Source organism: Periplaneta americana, chromosome 15 (genome assembly GCF_040183065.1).
Source record: "Periplaneta americana isolate PAMFEO1 chromosome 15, P.americana_PAMFEO1_priV1, whole genome shotgun sequence".
Classification (NCBI taxonomy): domain Eukaryota; kingdom Metazoa; phylum Arthropoda; class Insecta; order Blattodea; family Blattidae; genus Periplaneta; species Periplaneta americana.
In genome coordinates this window covers 161,392,082-161,401,899 of record NC_091131.1, presented here as the reverse complement: position 1 = coordinate 161,401,899, position 9,818 = coordinate 161,392,082, and the positions used below count along the sequence as shown (strand labels likewise).

The window sequence follows — 9,818 nt, the reverse complement described above, 5'->3', positions numbered from 1 at the left end:
TAGAGCATTTGGTCTTACAAATACTGGTAACACCTATAGTAATCGAAAATCAAGCATATGGAATATATTTATATGGTTCCAGACGTTTGATTCACTCTGTATAATAGATGCAGAAATTATGTTATTGTCTTACATGCACAGTTTCAGCGAGAAAGAACAAGTAAAGTTTAAAGTGAGAATTTGCTTGCATTAAGAGGAAAGTAATAATAATAGCTTATCCATGAACCCAGAAAAGACGAAACTAATGACTGACGCGTCAGAAGACCAGATCCACTTAAATGGCCAGCCACTAGAATATGTGGAAGATTTTACCTACCTGGGCCAGAACCTGTCCTTCTCCAGCAACTCAGAGAAAGAAATAAAGAGACGAATCAGCAAGGCATGGAAGAAGTTGTGGTCTCTAAAGTTCATACTTACAATGAAAGAATAATGGAACGGAGAAAAATTCTCTCCGGCACCGGGATTTGAACCCGGGTTTTCAGCTCTACGTGCTGATGCTTTATCCACTAAGCCACACCGGATACAACAGAATCGTCTCAGATTAAGCTCCAACTCTTGGGTTCCCTCTAGTGGCCGTCCTCTGCACTACGTCATAGATGTCTATGAATGCAGGACCGAAGTCCACACATGTGCTGAGGTGCAGTCGATATGAGTGACTAGTTGGCCGGGATCCGACGGAATAAGCGCCGTCTTAAATCACGAAGTGATTTACGCATATCATATATATTATTTTAATGTACCGAAGTACATATGATATTTCCATGCAGATATTCTGCGTCATCATACGATGAAAGAGTAATGGAACGGAGAAAAATTCTCTCCGGCGCCGGGATTTGAACCCGGGTTTTCAGCTCTACGTGCTGATGCTTTATCCACTAAGCCACACCGGATACAACAGAATCGTCTCAGATTAAGCTCCAACTCTTGGGTTCCCTCTAGTGGCCGCCCTCTGCACTACGTCATAGATGTCTATGAATGCAGGACCGAAGTCCACACATGTGCTGAGGTGCAGTCGATATGAGTGACTAGTTGGCCGGGATCCGACGGAATAAGCGCCGTCTTAAATCACGAAGTGATTTACGCATATCATATATATTATTTTAATGTACCGAAGTACATATGATATTTCCATGCAGATATTCTGCGTCATCATACGATGAAAGAGTAATGGAACGGAGAAAAATTCTCTCCGGCGCCGGGATTTGAACCCGGGTTTTCAGCTCTACGTGCTGATGCTTTATCCATTCCATTACTCTTTCATCGTATGATGACGCAGAATATCTGCATGGAAATATCATTATTACTTCGGTACATTAAAATAATATATATGATATGCGTAAATCACTTCGTGATTTAAGACGGCGCTTATTCCGTCGGATCCCGGCCAACTAGTCATTCATATCGAGTGCACCTCAGCACATGTGTGGACTTCGGTCCTGCGTTCATAGACATCTATGACGTAGTGCAGAGGGCGGCCACTAGAGGGAACCCAAGAGTTGGAGCTTAATCTGAGACGATTCTAACCGGCGTCGGAGTTGTATCCGGTGTGGCTTAGTGGATAAAGCATCAGCACGGAGAGCTGAAAACCCGGGTTCAAATCCCGGCGCCGGAGAGAATTATTCTCCGTTCCATTACTCTTTCATCGTATGATCTGCATGGAAATATCATATGTACTTCGGTACATTAAAATAATATATTCATACTTACAGACAAATTCCAGAAGCTAAGCTTAAAGGTTGAGACCCTGGAAAAATGTATATTACCAGTCTTACTGTATGGATGCCAAACCTGGTCCCTAACATCAAGACAGAAGCGTATGCTTCAAACCTGTGAATGCAGTATGGAAAGAAATATCCTGCAACTTTCTCTGAGGAACAAAGTGAGGAACGAGGAGCTACGCAACCGTACCGGCTTGAAAGATGTCCTAAACACTGCAGAAATGGGGAGGGCACGTGGTACGGATGGACCACAGAAGATGAACGCATAGATTCACATTGTGGGATCCCAGGATTGGCAGAAGAAGAGTGGGACGCCAGACGACTAGATGGGCAGATTTCTTCAAGAAGAAAGCAGGAGCACAATGGACGAGCAGTACAAGAGACAGACAGCTATGGAGAAATCTAGAAGCCACCTCCTCAGTGTGTAGTGTGGTGCGAATAGGGAGCTTACAAGTGCATGTAGTGTTTAGCTTAGTACATAGAAACGAAGAAGTGCAGCCAGGTTCGCTGATACCACTCCTTAGGACCAGCTCACCTAACGAGTGAAGTCTACTGAGCCAAGCCCTGTCAATCAGGAGGCCCTTGCCCTTACGGGATCTAACAGGCTAAATTTGTTTATTTATTTAATAATAATAATAATAATAATAATAATAATAATAATAATAATAATAATAATAATAAATAAATAAATAAATAATTCAGCAAGTCTATGATTATAAGAAAAGATGGATCGACCATTTACAGAGAATGGATTATGGAAAGTTTCCGAAGTTGGCATGGAATTATAAACCATAAGGGAGACGGGACTCTGGCAGACCAAGAAAGCAATGGAGTATTGAGCCGGAACAGGCCATGAGGCCTATACCATGAAGAAGAAGAAGAAGAAGAAGATGATGATGATGATGATCATCTTCATCATCCTTGCATGTATTGGGCCTAGTGGCCCGTTACAATCTCTTGCCAAAGCTTGAACGGTGTGCCCAAGGATCTCTTGCCCACAGGATGGTAATTTAAAATTTGGCGTGGAATTCTAGAACGAGGCATTCTGATGACATGTGATCTCCAGTTATGTCTGTATTTCTTTAGGTATTTCGTAATCAGTTCAATCTGCAATTTTTTCATAATGTCAAAATTTCTAATGTGATCCATTCTCGTGTATCCTGCTGTATGATGCATAAATCTCATTTCTGCCGCCGTTAATCTTTGTGAATCAATATTACGAATCGTCCAAGCTTCACTACCAAAACAGAGTATAGGTCTGGCCAATGTTTTATAAATTCTGGTGCACGTGCGTTTTTGTACTAAGGTTGGTTTGAATATCTGATAAATTATCCCCATTGCTCTGTTGAATTTAATAATTTTCTCATAACTAAAATTTTTTTACTTGTTTGATGATCTTATTATTGATGCATATTTTGCTACAGACTGGTTCCTTTCCTAAAAAAGCCGTCACTTTAGATTTGTCAGTTGAAATTTCCATACTGAAACTTTCTGCCATTTGATTAAAGTTAATAATAATAATAATAATAATAATAATAATAATAATAATAATAATAATAATAATAATAATAATAATAATAATAATAATAATAATACCAACAACAACATTAATAATAATAATAATAATAATAATAATACCAACAACAACATTAATAATAATAATAATAATAATAACAATAATAATAATAATAATAATAATAATAATAATAATAATAATAATAATAATAATAATAATATAATAACAAGTCTTCAAAATGCTCTAGAAATCTGAAAAATCATATATTCGGAAATGAGTTTATTACTAATAGATGACAATATTATATTCATTGTTATTTGCTGATGATTAATTGATAAATGCAGAAGACAAGGAAACTTATAGAGGAATATGGGAAATGGGATCTGAATATAAATCTTAAGAAAGCATATTACATGGCAATAGCTGCAGATTCAAAGGATTTAATTTTGGAAAACGGAAAAGAAAACATAAATCATTATGATGAATACACATATTTAGGAGTCAAAATAACTAAAAATGAAAATCACGAAAGTGATGTAAATGAAAGAATTAACAAAGTGAGATAACCAATTTCAAAATTAAATTACACTCTATGGAATAAAGCTATCACAACAAAAAAGAACATTAAAAGCACAATATCATATCTTAAGCTCAGAAACATGGCATTTGAAGACAAGGACAGCAGCAAAACTACATTTTATAGAGATGAATTTCTACAGAACTGCAAGAGTATCAAGGAAGGACAAAATTAGAAATAATGTTATAAGAGAAAAAGTGAAAGTGCAAGAATCGCTTGTAGACTATATCAAAACAATTAAAATGGTTTGGTCATATGAAGAGGATGACAGAAGATAGATTGCCGAAAAAAGTAATGAATGTATACTAACGGGAAAAAGAAAGAGCCGAAGACCAAAATTGACATGGACACAAGGAATAATTAAAACATGAGAGAAAGAGGATTGAAGTTGGGGCATGGGAGAATAGAGAGGAATGGAGAAAGGCTATAAAATCCTGAAAATGAGTATAGGAAAGTGCTCTAGGGCATTGTAAAACCTGATGATGACAATAATAATAATAATAATAATAATAATAATAATAATAATAATAATAATAATAATAATAATTTTCCAGATATGTTCTATATGAGTGACAGTGCGTTTTGTGTGTGTGTGTGTGTGTGTGTGTGTGTGTGTGTGTGTGTGTGTGTGAATATTTTCTTTTTAAATAGATACAGTTAATATTTTCAGTAGACTGTGCGTTGTACAGCATAGCAGTATACATTTTCTCTACAAGTCCAAGGTGTGGCATAGCCCACGACTTTAGAACAGCTTTAGACATTCTGCACTTTAAGGCTGCGGTTACGGAACAACTAGAGGCTAGCTGCGCGACCTAGCTCTAGCTAGCGCTACTTTATATTAACATTACTCTGAAGTCATGGTAATATCTTTGAAAAATATTGGAGTGCAAGAGGTCAAATGACTTTATTGTCAAACGCCTGGCATTAGAAAACAACAACAACATTACTCTGAATGGAAGTGTTTTAAATTCTCATTTTTCAACGCGCTAGCTGGCATTAGTTAGTGCTCGCTGTTTACCTTATGAGCGAGTCTTTAGGTCTGAACGGGTTTGCTCGCGCCAGCTGAAGTCTGCAAGTAGAGAGGTAATCATGGACTGTGAAAAATTAGTAAGCGAAGTGCAGATACGACGCTCTTTGTGGGACATGAAGAATAAAGAATACAGTAATAGAAACAAAACTGCAGAACTGTGGGAAGAAATAGCTAAAGAATTGGGAGGAGTACAATTAAATTATGTTAAATTAAATTACAAACACTTTCATTTTTCACATTCAAATATTGCACTTAGGCTACTATATTGCTACAGTGCGCAGTCCTTTGAAGCATTAAAACCATTTTTTTTTTACTCTTAGAAAAAATTATGAAAATATTTAACATTGTCTTCCATGATGATGTTGAAAAAAAATTTTGAAAACAGTTAGCATTGTCTTCCATGACGACGTTTGGTCATAGAAGATAATGTTAAATGTTTTATAATTGAAGATTATAATTCCTTGATAAGCTTTCTGCCCATAATGAAGCAAATGAATGATATTCAAAAGTTAAATTTAGTATGAAAATGAGTGTATTTGATTTTGAAATAATGACTGGATCACAGCCAGTTTCCTCGGCCATTTGAATAAGTAGTAATGTACAATCATTTCATCCACCTCTTCATCCAGAAAGAGTCTCTAATTATTGAGAAAGTAACAACCAAGAGGGACGTAATAATGATAGTGAAAATTTGACGAGATTTTGGAATTTAAAGTAAACTATCTTCACTACATTATCTGAAAGAAAATTTTATTTTATTTTATTTTATTTTGTTACATTTTATAATTTAAAGCAAATTACCTTGTGCTATTACTGTATAATATGAAAGAGAATTTTATTTGATTTCAGTTTGGTTATATTTTAGAATTTGAAGGAAACTATTTTGGAATAAATCACATGAAAGAAAATTTGATTTGATTATATTTTAGAATTTGAAGAAAACTATTTTCGACTATATAACATGAAAGAAAATTTGATTTGATTATATTTTAGAATTTAAAGCAAACTACCTTGTACTATATCGACAGAGTTTAGGTAAAAGTGCTTAACTCTCATTTCTTTAAATGTGACATTTAATGCTGTAATTAGTTAAAATTTAATTACAAAACGTGAAAATATGTTCCTTGACAATTATGTTTACATTACTTCATATAAAGTAAATAATAATAGTGTGTTAAAATTTAATTATAGCTGTTTCTGAAAAACTTTTGTGAGATAAGCCCTTTTTCTGAACATCGTCGATATAATATGGAAGAAATTTTCATTTTATTTGGTTAAATTTTATAATTTAAAGGACTCTAACTTGTACTATACAATACGAAAGAAAATTTTATATGTTATTTGAGTTAGTTATAACATGAAAGAAAATTTTATTTGATTGGGTTGCTTATATTTTAGAACTGAAAGGAAACTGTCTTGTACAGACCCAGAAACAAAATTTGGGCCACCTGAATTTTATTTCTGTGTTTGTACTATATAGAGTGAACCATAAGTAATATCATTAATTTTAAGGGGTTATTCTTTGAGGTATTTCGAACGAAAATGTTTAATACAATTTTACTTGTTTTTGCTTCCTTTTCGAGATAAAAATTGTTTTATATGAAACATTTCATAGCGTGTTTTGGGAGAGCTATTGATTTAATTCCCAATATGCTCAGTCAATTTAATAGAGACATCATTTATGATTCATCTACTATAATATTAAAGAAAATTCTGTTTGATTAGAATTTAAAGCGAAGTACCTTGTACTATGCAATATGGAAGAAATTTTTATTTCATTTGGTTATATTTTAGAACTTAAATGAAAGTATTTGGTATTATATAATATGAAAGACCTTTTTATTTTATTTTAGAAGTTAAAGGAAACTGTGTAAGGTGCAAGAAAATATACTTCTATTATGATATCAAATAGTTTAATTAAAAAAAAAATCCCGTACCTCTTTGTTAATGCAAGTTTCTCTTCTGATGAAATGGGATGTTTTCTATTTCTTGTAATATTGTTTTTTTATCTAATTTAAGATATAGTAAAATGTAACTGGCTTCATCCTATAATAATCGAAAAATCTTTGTTCGTCGTCTTTAAGCATTCTACGCAAATGATGAAATTCACCTAGTTCACGTTGCTTTTCATAAATTAGATGCACAGAATACCTTCGTCTATGTAAATATCTCAATTTCAGAAAACTACTTTCATATAAAAATAACTCTTCACTTATAGAGAAAATCATTGCTTATACGGTAGCTATATTATATATACGTGGGTAGTTGACACACTATTCAGAGACATCAGGTGTCTTTTGTGCGATGAAGCGTTGGTTATGTATAGCATCGATTGAGATAAGATGTCAGAAGGTCTGTGTTATCTGTGTAATGAGTAATTGAACTGCCGAGAACTCGCTCAGATAAACATCCAGTCTACTAACGAAAACAAGCGCAAAAGCATCTACTAGCTACTAGCATGACAAATCTCTAATAGAAGCGAGTTGTTTCGTAACTGTACCCTAATAAGATGGTCCCTGTTATTGTAAAGGTTTAATGATAACCTTAGTCGAATATATGAAGCTAATTTTGCTTGTCACTTTTGTTTTGCTTCAGTCCATAAAGAAAAGGTTGAATCCCTTCGAAAGGTGTTTGCTGAACATGAAGCGACTCAAGATGCAGGAAAGACGAACTGTGTCTGTGACTGTATCCATTGACGGTCACAAAATGGAAATATGAGCTGTTTAAATGCTTGGAGAGTCTGACAGTGAAGAACTTTGGTGCCATGTGAAATTTGTGTGTAATATCGATATTTTGTTTGTTTTAATGTTACAATTTTGTTTAATAAAATAAAATTACGCATTTTATTTCAGTTATGTCGCAATCTCTTTCACTAGAATTGAGAAATATTTCAGAGATCCTTATTGTTGTTCACGTAGTCTTTTCTTTAGTGAAATTCCTATGTGAGGGAACATAGTGGTGGAGACATGCCGGTAGGGTAATTCAGGGAATTACAACGAATTTTGACAAAAAAAAAATGAAATTTTGGTTTTATCGTTTTTCGGTAGTTTAATAAGTGTAAGATGATAATATGATTTTAGGCCTATTTCTTCTAATTGTCAGCTTTTAACCCTATCTTCGGCAAAAAATATTGTAGTAATTCTTATTGCAAAAAATATTGTGAATGTAATTTTTTTTTGCCAACCACTCAATGAAATTTTAAATTAATTTAGCCGATTCTATACATAAAAGTATGTTACATAATTTGCCTTATTTTTCCTACATTTGTATCCTTTATCACTTCTGAGAAAAGTGCTTCCAAAATTGAGGAATTTAACATTGCATAATATGGAAACTTGACACCATTTTTCTGCACTTTCTTATTATTGTGATATTGGTGCACTTTTCTCAGAAAGTATTCTACCTAGAAGGCTGAAATTAATATACAGTATCAATGTGATGACATTTTACACAGTAGGTTAAGTAAATTAAGTTTATTTCTGTCTTCAGCAAAAATAAAAAAATAATTTGTAGTAATTCTTAATGCAAAAAAAAAAAAAATGTTACAAATGAATTTTTTTTTTTGCCAATCGCTCTATGGAATTTTAAATTTATTTAACCGGTTGTATACATAAATTTCCTGTGTTGAAGAAGCAAGGAAATGTTGTAGCTGTAATGTCGACAGTGGGAGCGATAGTGGGGGGATACTTCCAACCGCAATTGAGTGCTGTCGATATAGTGGACGAATTGAACGGTGTAATCAATCTAATCTCAAAATCATCTACAGTAATACTCGCAGGGGACCTCAACTGTGCCATAGATAAAGACACACTGAAAACAAGACAAGTTGTGGACTATCTCAAGAGCGAAGGCTTGGAGTTAGTGAATAACCGACAGTGGACGTATGTGCCACAACGGAGGTAGTGTATCCAACAACAGGAAATACTAGTAAATACAGAAGCGTTGCTCATCAGAAAGCATAGCCCAGTCTCAGTGACATTAGTAAATAATGCTCGGCGGTTCCGATGATATCAACAAAGAAGACAAAAAATTAAGGAAAACCCTGGACATGGAAAGAATGAGGGTAATAGCAGACAAAGTTACGAACATCAGGCAGGCAGCTTAGGAAGGGAGACCGGAAGAGGCAGCAGAAGGAATCGAAATGTGGATTAAAGATGCTACATCAATACGTGAAGAAAGAGTAAGGAAAGGGAAGAGATGGTTAGATAAAGAGTGCTACGAAATGAGAAGGAAATCACAGCCCTACACCAAGCCAGGGAATCCCAGTACAGAACATTATTACGAGAATACAACAGTATCAGAAGAGAATACAGAGATCTACTAAAACAGAAAAAGAAGTTGTTTCTAGAAGATCAACACAATAAGCTAACAGAAGATACCGAAAAGGACCCCTATAGAGCTTTAAGACTGCGGCAGCCCAGATTTCCTGCAGACATACCAATACAGACCTGGGAAATGCACATGAGCGAAACAATATGCAACAGGGAGACAAGACCGCAGAAGATCAGAGGAAAGGAGATTGAAAAGTGTGACTTATTCACAGAGAAAGAACTAAGACGGGCGATCCTAAAGGCGAAAAACAACAGAGCACCTGGCCCAGATGAAATTCGGAATGAGCACCTGAAGCAGTCTATGCAGTACCTCTTGCCAGTTTGGGTAGAGCTGCTAAATAAATGCCTGACAACAGGAGACATACCTGCAGAATGGAGGAAGTACACCATAAAACTTTTATACAAAGGAAAAGGAAACACAAGAGATGTCAATGCTTACAGAGGTATAGCGTTGGAAACGGTAGGACTCAAGTTAACGATGCGATTAAGTGAAATTATAGAACCATATTTACCTGAGGAGCAATTCGGATTTAGGCCAAAGAGATCTACGATAACAGCAGCAGGAAATCTCATTGCAGACATTCAGCAGACGCTAGAGGGTGCAAAGGGCAGCAAACTATATGTTGTGTTTGTGGAGTATTCCAAA

General features: G+C 34.8%; 1 non-coding gene across 1 annotated transcript; it reads left to right on the top strand.

The window, feature by feature from the left end:
• Window positions 1-1,540: 1,540 nt before the first annotated feature.
• On the top strand, window positions 1,541-1,612 carry TRNAS-GGA (transfer RNA serine (anticodon GGA)). The gene has a single exon. It is a non-coding gene; the product is annotated as a tRNA-Ser (tRNA).
• Window positions 1,613-9,818: the final 8,206 nt, after the last annotated feature.